We start from the raw sequence: 11,973 nt of genomic DNA, 5'->3' as shown, positions 1-11,973 counted from the left end.
ATCCTAAAAGAAACCAATATACTGAAATCAAATTAGGGGAAGAAATTAAAGACTGAATCCAAAGTTCCCTATCCATCTATGTAGGATTAAATTGAAATTTACCTCTTCTTCAAACAGTGGAATCAAATTACGGGGAGGGAGAAAAATGAACCTTCAATCCTGACTGATCACCTCTTCTCAGGGTTTAAGGCTCTGGTGAATGTGAAAAGAGCTTATTCAGTAGAAAGACCCCCACGACCACGGGGCAGAGAGTCCTTGTCTCTGGTCTAGTCTACAGGCATGATGATTATTAAATATTACCACATCAAAGCGTGGTTTAATTACCACGGTAATTCAACTTCTTCTCTTTTCGGTCATTTTTTTTTTACTCAAGAAGGGCAATATATTTAGAAAAAAATCAATTCACCCCTAAGACAGTGATAAAATGATTGAGAAAACAAGGGAAAACTCAATTATAGTAGAGCTTTCGAAAAACCAAAAAATACAACTATCTCATGACTGCATCCCAGTTATTCAAAACAATATCCAAAGAGACGCCTTGAAAAATATCCGTGCCAACATACCAATTGTACACATAAACCTTTACAGTGTCAATAATAGAATCCAGGTCTTTGTATCGCCCATTAAACAAATGCGCATTTCTCTCGATCCAAATAGCCCACCAAATTGCGAAAGGATAAATATCCCAAATTCTCTTCCTTATAGGGTGAGTGCAATTCGTCTTTTTTTTCTTCCATTCCCAAATTGAGTTTCGAACTGAAGCTTGGAAAACCCAACTTAGATTATAAAAGTTCAGGAAATAATGCCATACTAACCTTGTGGTTTCACAATGTAAGAAAATGTGAGAGTTCGATTCTGTATCCTTCTTGGATAGAAAATATCCGTTGACCATAATAGTATTCCTGTATGAGTCTAAAGTAGGCGTCGCTTCATAACAAAGAGTCCATACAAAAAAATGACTTTTTGTGGGATTCTCGGGTTCCATACGCACTTGTATGGGAATACTAATAAACCATCATCATCTAAAGACTTATAACAAGAAGCTACATAGAAACCTTTATTACCTGCCTGCCAAATCCTTTGATCGTTGTCACTGTTGCTGTTAATAGACGGAATCAGATTCAAAAGGTGTGTCACATCTTCAATTTCCATCATTCAACAATCTACTAAAGAAAAAATTCCAGCTATTATCACTGGACATCATCAACATTTCTTGAATAGTTGCATCTTTATTCCTACTAAGTTTGAATAAAGTAGGAAACAATATCATTGACGCGTTACCATTTAATCAGTTGTCCCTCCAAAATAAGACTCTGTCCCATTATTGACTATAAGAACAGAATTTTGAATCACAATCGAATTGCTTTTTAAAATACCTGCCCATAAGCTTTTCCCCACTGACTTACTAGAAGATGAAGGAAAGAAACCTTTAAGATTTCCTTCAAATTTATGATTTACCACTTTGCGCCATAAAGCTTTTTCTTCATTCTCATATCTCCATATCCATTTTGCATGTAAATCTTTATTCATCAACGTTAGCTTCTTAACTCCCACTTCACCTCTTTCTTTAGAAAAGGAAAGCTTGCCCCAACACACCCAACCCTTCTTCGCCTTGTTTCTGAAGTACCCATAAAAACTGTTTCATGATCTTTATCTGTTTTTCTACAGAAACAGGTAACTGGAACAAAGATAAATAATAAACAGGTAAACTAGATAGCACATGTATAATTAACATCAGTCTACCTCCCTTGGATAAATATCTTCTTTGCCAAATGCTCAACTTCTTCTGGAATTTATGTAAAATAACATCCCAAATTCCAACTGCTTTCGACTTATGACCAAGAGGAATTCCTAAATACTTCATAGGAAAAGAAGTCAAAGGACAACCAAATAATAATGCACATTCAGTTGTATGTAAAGCATTTCCTACAGCAGCAACAACACTCTTCTTAAAGTTTACTTTCAGTCCAGAAATCAGTTCAAAAGCCAACAAGATGTTTTTCAAATTCTGTATCTGCTCCACATTATCATCTAGAAACACTATTAAATCGTCTGCAAAATGAAGATGTGTGATAGAAAAAGCATTTTCAGACGGTTTAAAACCAGCAATCAGCTCCATGTCTGCAGCCTTCTTGATCATGACAAACAATACTTAAACAATCATGATAAAAAGAAACGGAGAAATAGGGTCACCTTGTTTAATGCTCTTGCCACTTCTAAACATTGTCGAAGCTGTACCATTTATAGTCATAGAGAATCTAGCAGTAGACAAACACCATTTAACCCAATTACGCCAAACCATACCAAAATCAAATCTCGATAAAGTATAATCCAGACAGGACCAGCTGATGTTATCGAACGCTTTCTCCAAGTCCACATTCACCACCAAACCAGACACATCCGTTTTCTCTCTAGCATCAATCAATTCCGATGCAATTAGAATGCCGTCAGTAATCTGTCTGATGTCTACGAACGCCCCTTGAAACTCAGATATTATAGAAGGCATCATAACTTTTAACCTTTGAAGTGTTTAAGAGATTATTTTGTAAATGCCACCAATTAGACTTATTGTCCTGTTATGCATACTAGCTACCCCATCACGTTTTGGTATAAGCACTACGTTTGTACAATTTAATCTCCAATCCAATCTTCCAGTTGTTTCAAATTCTTTCATTACTGCCCGCAAATCACCTTTGATTATATCCCATATTTCCTTGAAAATTTCCATTGTGTATCCATCTGGGCCCGGAGACTTATTAGTACCAAAACTCCATATCACCTTCCTTACCTCCTCCTCCTCAAACAGTTTCTCTAACATTATGCTGTTATGGACACTAATTGAAGGAAGAACAAGATTGTCAAAAATGGGCCTTGACACCACACTTTCAGTGAAAACATTCTCATAAAACTTCTTAGCTTCTTCATTGATAAGCTTTTTTGTCATGACTGATTACACCATTGATCAAAAGACTATTTATTGAATTCGCTTTTTGATTGTAAGATGCATTTTTATGGAAAAACTTAGAATTTCTCTCACCATCCGCAAGCCACTATCCCTTTGCTCTTGCGTGCCAATTCCTTGCAAGGTTTAAAGATGCTTTATTGTGATGTACTTTTGTAGGCTCTCTGGCTGTATAATCATCCTCATTGAAAGCATTAATCTCCTCCAAGCTATCGTAAACATCAATAAGCTTTTCTAAGTTATCTACTTCAATCTGCAAAGAACCAAAAGTCTCCCTTCCCCACTTCTTAATGAAAATTTTTAGTGATGTAGTTTATTTGCTAGAATGAAACTTGGACTTCCAAAGAAAATTAGGTTATTCCACCATACTCTCATGTTTTCCAAAAAATCTGGATGATTCAAGTAATAGTGTTCAAACCTAAATGAAGGCTTATAAGTGCTACCTGCATTATAGTCCAAAAGAATTGGTGCATCATCAGATATCGGCCTTCTTAATTTGTATTGCACCAATGATATGCATCTTTCTTCTCATTCCACATTGAAAACAAATCTGTCAATCTTAACCAAAATAGGTGGATTTTGTGAATTCGTCCATGTGTAACATACCTGACATCGGAATGTCAATGAGACTGTGGTTGTTAATAAATTCCCTGAAGCATCTTCTACTCCTAGCACATCCACCAGAATTTTTTCTTTCATTAGGATACAAAAATGCTTTCCAATCTCCACCTATCAGCCAGGGATCCGTCAACAGCAAACGAATATCATCAACCTCTTGCCAGAACTGATCCTAATCCGCAGGGTCAGTTGCACCATAAACTGATAAAAAATTCCAAATGAAATTGTCCGCCAAGTTCCTAAATTCAACTGAAACTGAAAAAGCTCCATTTTACGCCATTTCTATGATTCCTTTCAACTCTTGATTATTTATCTAGTTATCCTAGTTGATTATTTATCTAGTTACCCTTGTTTAGTTTTCTTACTTATATGGTTTGAGTTTTTTAAGATTTTGGTCCATTTTACGTTTAATTTTCGGACTACTTAACTGTTGGTACCTAGTAAATGTACGACACATTAACTTTGTGTTCAATATTTGAAACATTAAGTGACGGTATCTAGACTTGTCGTTGACCATTAAAGTCTTGATTTTTCCCGATTAATTTTGATTTTTCTATTCTATAATTTTTTTTATTATTAATGACAATCAAATTTTCATGTATTTACTCCTGTGTTTCTGGTTATGCACATATGAAACTCATTTAAGAAGTCGAATTGCTCAAATGTATGAACTGATGAACTCCCTCAAAGAATTAAAAGAACAACATATTTAAATAAAGTGGTTTAGTCATAATTGAGGTTTTGAGTACCATACTTGATGATTAGGGTTTTTGAATTATAAGCAGCGGTAATATTGAAATGGTTTTGAAGTTATGATAAAAAAAATATATATATTTTAAATCTAGCGTTTGAGATATCAGGTATTGATTTGTGTTGCTGCATTGATTTTTGAAGATGGGAAAAGGAGATTGATAGGAGTTTAAAGGTATATGAGAGTTAGGTTTGCATCCAAACTTGGTTTATGTAGGATTTTTAACTTGGAACAGAGATTTTCATCAAGGTTTAATTGAAAGTTCAATAAGGTCCGACAATATTCAATTGGGACTTCAGTTACGGTTCACAATGGAATTTATTACAAGGTTCAGTTGGGGAGTTTCGTGTATTATAGTTGTAAATGACAAAATATAATATCTACCAACTACTGACATTTGTAAGGTCCTAGAACTCGGTGTAAAGAAAGAGCTCAGGCCGAGTCAAAGATAATAAGTTCTCGGATCGAGTACTAACTGAGGTTAATGAGTCAACTGTGAATGAGAACAAAACCATGCACTGATATCATGACACGTGGAATACATGAGTTTTGGAGCATGAAGCGAAGATAAGGTCAAGGCTATCGAAGTTAAGGCTTAAAGATCGAGATATAATGTAGATCATAGGTACAAGCTACTAAGTTACCAACGAAGTAAAGTCTGGGTGGATCCTGAAATCACCTCCGGGTTTACACGAGGGGTCCTCAATAGACATACTTATAGCGTGATTCATACGCCATATAACTGTATATAAGCCCAAAAAGACTCACTTTGTAACCCAAACATATTATTCAGTTTAACTTGATCAATAAGAGTTATCTTTTCTTTGTTCTCTCGCCTACTTTACTTTGTAGCTCAACTGTAATTATAGACCTAGAGGCATCTCGGTAATAACCAATTGGACTTAATTAAACTAAGTAATCTACAGAAAAAGGTTCATAACTAGATAAAGTCTAAGTTGAGATAATTACACATGGAAAATGTTTAGGTTTCAAAGGTAGTCTAATTAAGTTGATGAAATTCTCCGAAAGGTACCATGAATGGTAAACGGTTGTTTACATTCTCTTCAAAAATATAATCAAGCTTCCTATTAGTGATCACCAGTTCATTAAACAAATCTGGAGTGTTCAATTAAGGAATATACAGAAGATTCTCTTAAATGAGAAATTGGTGGAAGACATATGTAATGATATTGAAAGAAAGGTCACATCTATTACTACAAATCATAAAGAAGAGGTAGTGTACTCGGTCCATTAGTTGCAGAGGTGGGTCTAACCGTTAAGAAGAGGTAGATGGTTAGTTACTACAGCAGGTGAACGTGTTTGGTCAAGTACAATTTTAAAACGAAACCTTATAATATTAATAAGGAGTGTTGTATATGTGATTGATCATCACGAGTTAAAATGCATCAAAAATTCCCACAATACCTCAATGTTGAAGCAATGGATAAAAAAGAATTTCATGATTATAGAAACAACGCTGAGGAAAAAGAGTACTCATTGTAACACCTAATATCTTCGCTAGTGGTTGACCAAATGGAATATCAATAATCATATACTCTAAAGTAACTCTGACGCTTTTTTATCACAATTTGCTCCAAAGTTAAAAAAAGAATTTGTAGTTAAGCGTGTTAGGACGAGAGTAATCCATGAATGAGTAACTTCCCAGGAAGCTGCTGCTAGATAACTACAGTGGTGCCCGACAAAAACTCCATAATGCTGGATGACCGCAGTGGTGAAGTGGTGGATGGTCTGGTCATGGATTCCCATATGAATAATCAAGTTTCCTTTTATAGTAACCAATAACGACAGAATTGTTATTCATGATATTAATTCCAAACATGGTGCAATAAATGAAAGCCATAATGAAAAACAAAAGATTTCATAATGAAAAGTCTTCGAATATTTCATGCCAGACAACCAAGATACTATCGAAACACATCCAAGTACTATGTTGCTGGAATCTGATTATGGTTCAGAGGAAGTTTCTCAGCAGAGAGATAGTATAAACTTTGAGAATGAGGGGGAAACACAAAATCAAAAGTATGATAATGCTCAAAAGGACTTGCTCGAAGGATAATTACTACGAGTGAATACAATTGAAGACTCAAAAGGAGTTGCTTGAAGGCTAATTACCTAGGATCGACGTGAAAACTCTGCCATTTTACTTAATGCTCTTTCTCCCACCCATCTTGTTTACCCTAATTTTTTAATTGATTTTATTTACAATTTATTTTTAGTTTTATTGTTTCACTAAATTCATTTTGCTTGGGAATTTTCCAAAGTGTCAATTGCGATATTTGTGGGTGCATAACGAGGATTCTCTCCTTTAAGGTACATGGATATTTGGTAATCCTTATACTATAAACCATCTACGATATCACCAAGTTAGAACCTAAAGTTCTAATTTAATCTTCCTTTGTGAAACAAAACTTGAGAAATCAAAACATGTTCCCCTTCTAGGTCATTTTCACTACCCTAGTAAGCGTGAATGGATTTTTATATTTATCCAAAAAAAAACAATGGGACTTTATAAAAGTAGGAGATAGAAAAATTCGACCTTGGGTTAATTTAAGAGATTTGAACATCCACCTTGGCGGGTAATAACCTATGTGTTTCTTCTTCAGATAATAGGATTTATACTATTTGTCTAATGATGGTCTTGAGGACTTATGACTTACACTAAAATCCGTGCTTGGACCAACAATAATCTTGGTACAAGTTAGAAAAGATCTATAATTGATTCAACGCTTTTGTTAATGCCAATTATAACGATTATTTTCGTGATTCTAAAATTTTTACATCTCACTCAAGTAGGTAGTGACCATACTCCTATCATGTCAGTTCCTGATAATATTCAAACTAAAATGTAGGTTCCCATTAATTCTTTTCCTACTTGGCTTCATGATAATTCTTGTATTACTGAAATTACTAAGCTTATAGTACTTTTATTATTGGATCTCCAGATTTTAAGTTATCTAAACATCTACATTGCATTAGAACTTACCTCTCTGAATGGAATAAAAGCCACTTTCCATATAAAAATCAGAGAATTAACTATCTGCAACAAGAAATTGGTAGATTTTAAGCTCAGACTTACTATCCCCACCAATCAGTAACAAGGTTTTTAAATTTAATTGTGATCTCCAGAATGACATCAAATTAAGAGTGATTTCTACAAACAAAAATCAGAGATAAATTTGTCAAGGGATGGACAATAAAACTGTAGCGATCCTGTGATTTATCCTTCGTTTATTATTTTAGCTAGGCTTGTTTAGCAATAATTGGGATGATGTGGCTTGAAAATTTTCTGAAACCAACTCTGAGGTTGGTTAGGCCTTGTTTGGTAATAGTTTTTTTTAGGATGTTAAAGGTCTTTATTGGTGTGATTGTTTTTGATTGTGCTTATCTAGCTTAGTGACGTGTTAGAACCTCTGTTTTTCTGAATTTCCTTAGCTTAGTCAACACTAGTTAATGGATACGTGGCGAACTCCACTCTTGACACAGTGTTCGTTTGTATCTCGTTGGGGGTATGTTTGGAAATGATGTTTGATGAAACTCTTAAGACTTATATGTTCGAGAGTTTGGTTTGTGGACACTGTAAGAGAAAACAGACGGGAATCGACGAGAGCTTCTTGTGAAAAGAAATTCATCGAAAGGTTTAGAAAAATTTGTAACCAATTCTGATTCATCTTGAGTGTTTGAAAGTGATGAATTTCATATTATAATCTACTAATTTCCATGGATATTTGGAAGTAACCAAAGAAGGGTTTTTCTTTGTTCTTGTTTTATGATTAAAGGTCCGATTTCAACCTTATATCTCCTTGTCCCGATCAATTGAACTTATATAATTTCTTCTCCAATGAATCAATCACTCTACTGTTGTGAATTTTACTAGCAAATTGAGCATGAAGAACCTAGGGTTTCATTGGGTTTGTTTTCAACTATGCCTGGTACTGAAGCATGATAGTATTGGAATTCGAAATAAGGGGGAGATTAGCGAATTTTGTGAATCTGTGGAGCATCAAAACCTTGGGTTTTCTTTTGAAACCTTTTATGTTGTTATTTTTTATCTTGTTTTTCAATATCTTATTGTTGGTTCATGTTTAGGATAGAACTCTGCTGGAGTTTGGAGTTAAGTATGTTCTGATCTTATAAGTCATATTAAATGTCAAATGTCATAAGAATATTGTTTGAAATGAAACAGACCACATCATATCATAAATTTGTGTGTTGTCCTGCGACATCTCAGCTCGATTTTAGGGCACTTTAGGTAATGAACTGAGTTATGGATTCTTTTCATGAAATTTGGTCCTTTGATAAATGAATCAACTGGGTTATTAAGTGTTATGCTCTGAGATAATTGATGTAAGATATGCATATTCTTAATCAGATCTACTATACAATGATTTTGACTTATATGTTTCACAAACTAGCCTAAGACTTATACTGATAAGCATTAGTTATATTTTGAACTAATATTCCAGCATGATATTTGATGTTGTAGTTAAGATTATGCAATTTGAAGTATGCCAGCTTGTGTATCAACTGCCCAGCACTTTTGGCAGTTCTATTTTTAAGAAGAATTGACACTCGCAACTTGTTTTAACTTTAGTTCTTACACAGGGATTATAGCACATCGAACTATCAATCTGTAAAGGTTTAGGTTGCTTGATTTGGAGTGGCAATTGATTAAGTTGTGATACTTTTTAGTATTCTTTATGAAATATGGAATTTTGCTTGTAACTGCGGTGAGTAGGCGTCTTTATGGACTTTTATAGGTATGCTAGATTTCGATTTGGTTCATGATGTCTTAACGAAGTTTGTAGAGTAGATTGTTGTCTTTCTAAAGAGTTATTGGTTGCTTAATTTGAATCAACGATGAATGTTTTATGCACCTTGAAACTTTGACCCTCATGCTGTTTACAAGGGTGTTAGAGGTTGAAACTTAAGTGAGTTTTAACCACACTACTTTGTGCAGGTTGTACTGTTTGAATAGGTGTCTTTGAATTCAGTGGGCGGATTGCGAAGTTTGAGGTTTGAGTAGAGGTTGAGGTGGGAACTTGCATTACTTTTTCGTAACCATTGATGGCTTTACAAAATTATGTTACGAAAATTCTGTAGATTCTGTTACTCTTTCCATCACTTGGAAAGGACCTGGTTTGTGCTTGTTCGCCTCTGTGATTGTGTGGGAAATAAGAATTTCCTTTTTGTGGTATATAGGACTCTGCTCCTTCTTTTTATAACTACTTACATTCAACATTTATTGCTTAGAGTGGGTCATCATGGTCTTGGTGATATCAATAGCTAATGAGTGTGGTTAGCACAAATATTATACATTGTTCGATGAAGGAGTAGTTCTATATACATGATTGTACTTGTGTGTGCTGTTTTCTTTTGATGTTTAAAATACTGGCTTGTTTACTCCAGTGAATGAATTGTGTTATTATCTTTGAAGAAAACTTGCATTCTTAGAATTCAACTTTGATGATTATGTTGAAGTGGTGTAAGTATTCATTGGGCTTGTTTATCTCACTCTTTCCACCTCGTTGTTAGTGACAGGTAGCTCTGGTGTAAGTGGTGTTGGTTCGGCCGAAAGAGAAATTGACGTTTGGGTCGATTAAGTGGACTTAACTTATGCTCTTGTGAGATCGTTGCTGGTCTCAGTGTTATTTTTTTGCAGTCTTGTAACTTCTGAAGGTGTTTTCTCTTTTTGAGTATTTTGTGTGTAAGCTAGTCTCTAACCCCTGAATGTATATAATATGTATAATGTATATTAACAAACAAAACACTGTAAATTAGATGGTTTTGTATAATATGAAAAGTCTAGTTTATGTCTTGATTCGTCTCGAAAATATTTATCTCAGTTTAATATAGTTTTGGGTTTAGAATCCTAAATATTGTCTTAAGGAGAAGGGGCGCTACAAAAACTAAGTATTTTAATATATCAAAAAACAAGAAGAAATCAAGAAATAATATTTATTTTTTGAAAGGGGAAGATGGTTTATGGAAGAATACTAGAGAAGACATTTCTGAGTTACTTACCATTCTCACTTTCTATCTATCATCACCACCGCTAATTCTATCATCACAGAAATTCCCTTCAATATACTCTTATTATAGAAAAAGTTATCACAAGTCTCTTAATAGCTCCAAGCAATGATGGAGTACTTCAACTTCTTAAAGGTATGGAGAGTTGATCAACACCTGGTCTTGAAGGATTTTCTGCTGGATTTTACAAGTCTCAATGGCATACAATTGGTGAAGAAGTATGGTTAATTAGTTTTTTTTCTTTATTCCAAGCACTTGCTGAAGCACAAGAATAAAACATACATATATTTGATCCCCGAGATGAAGAATCCTAGGTTCTCTGCATATTAGCGACCTATAAGATTATATAATATATCCTACAAAATTGTTTCCAAGATTCTTGTTCAAGAATGAAACCATTATTAGAGATGATCATTTTCCTTGTGTCTCTGGGAGATTGATCAACAATTATATTGTGATTTCCCATGAAATTGTCCATCCAATAAAGAGGAAGGAAGGTGAAGGTAGTTGGTTAGTACTGAAGGCAGATATGTTCAGGGCTTTTGAGAGACTGGAATAAAGTTTCTTGATAAAGGTACATAAGAGTTTTGGTTTTGCAGATGATTGGTGTGACAGTATGGTTTTTCCGTGTATTAGTACAACTACGTAACTGTTACGGTGAATGATACACCTTGTAATGTATTTGATCCAACTAGAGGTATCAAACCGGGTGATCCCCTATCATCCTCCCTGTGTTATTTTGTCCATGGAGTTTTCATTAGAGCATTGCTAGGTCGAACTCACAAGTGTTTCTATATCAAGCTTGTTGCCTAATTTAGTTGAACAAAACTATATCTTGATTTCTGATGAGCACGTAAGTGTGACGCATTTTCACCCATAACTACATTCGCGATGACTAATTTAATCACTAAATAATCTTGTTTTAAGTCTTTTCAAGGAAATAAGCTCTTTTGGAAAAATAGCTCGAAAAAGTGTTAAAGGCAACCAGAGGAACTGATAAAGGCACCCATCATATCAGATACGGGCACCCAACAAATGGATAGGGGCACCCTCTTCTTCTTCATCTGAAACAAATTCACATAATTCATGGGAGATCTCAAAGATTTAAGGAAAAGATATCTTCTTTCCTATTATACAGGAAGTTTTCATATCTTGAAGTTAAAAGAGATAATATATTGATGAGTTTGTTTTTATTGAAAAGGAGAAAGAAAATCTGTGATTTTATTTATAAATAAAAAAAGATAATATCCCTAGGATTTTATTCTAGAAAATAGAGAAAGATGTGTGATAAATGGAGAAAGAAATTATTCCTGAGATATCTTTCATTAAAGAGAAGATCTGGTGGAGTTATGGAAGAATATTTTGAAAAGATGTTTGAGTAATGGGTTGTTGTGTATAAGTAGGGTGCTAATAGGACCAAACAGGTATCCGGAGAGGGGGGAGTTTTGGAAGAGCAAAATAGTTGTGTTTAATTTTTCTTCATTTTCACCATTGTAAACACTTTTCGAGCAATAAAATAATCTTTTAAGAGTGTCTACAACATGATGAGCTAGACCTCTACACTGGGTAGACGGAGGAATTCGAATTTCATACA

General features: G+C 34.4%; 1 long non-coding RNA gene across 1 annotated transcript; it reads left to right on the top strand.

The window, feature by feature from the left end:
• Positions 1 to 7,892: 7,892 nt before the first annotated feature.
• LOC113358823 lies at positions 7,893 to 10,167 on the top strand. The gene is made up of 3 exons (XR_003364739.1): positions 7,893 to 8,128; positions 9,310 to 9,383; positions 9,891 to 10,167. It is a non-coding gene; the product is annotated as an uncharacterized LOC113358823 (long non-coding RNA).
• Positions 10,168 to 11,973: the final 1,806 nt, after the last annotated feature.

This window comes from Papaver somniferum, chromosome 3, assembly GCF_003573695.1.
Source record: "Papaver somniferum cultivar HN1 chromosome 3, ASM357369v1, whole genome shotgun sequence".
Lineage (NCBI taxonomy): Eukaryota > Viridiplantae > Streptophyta > Magnoliopsida > Ranunculales > Papaveraceae > Papaver > Papaver somniferum.
This window is presented reverse-complemented; position numbering and strand designations above follow the sequence as displayed.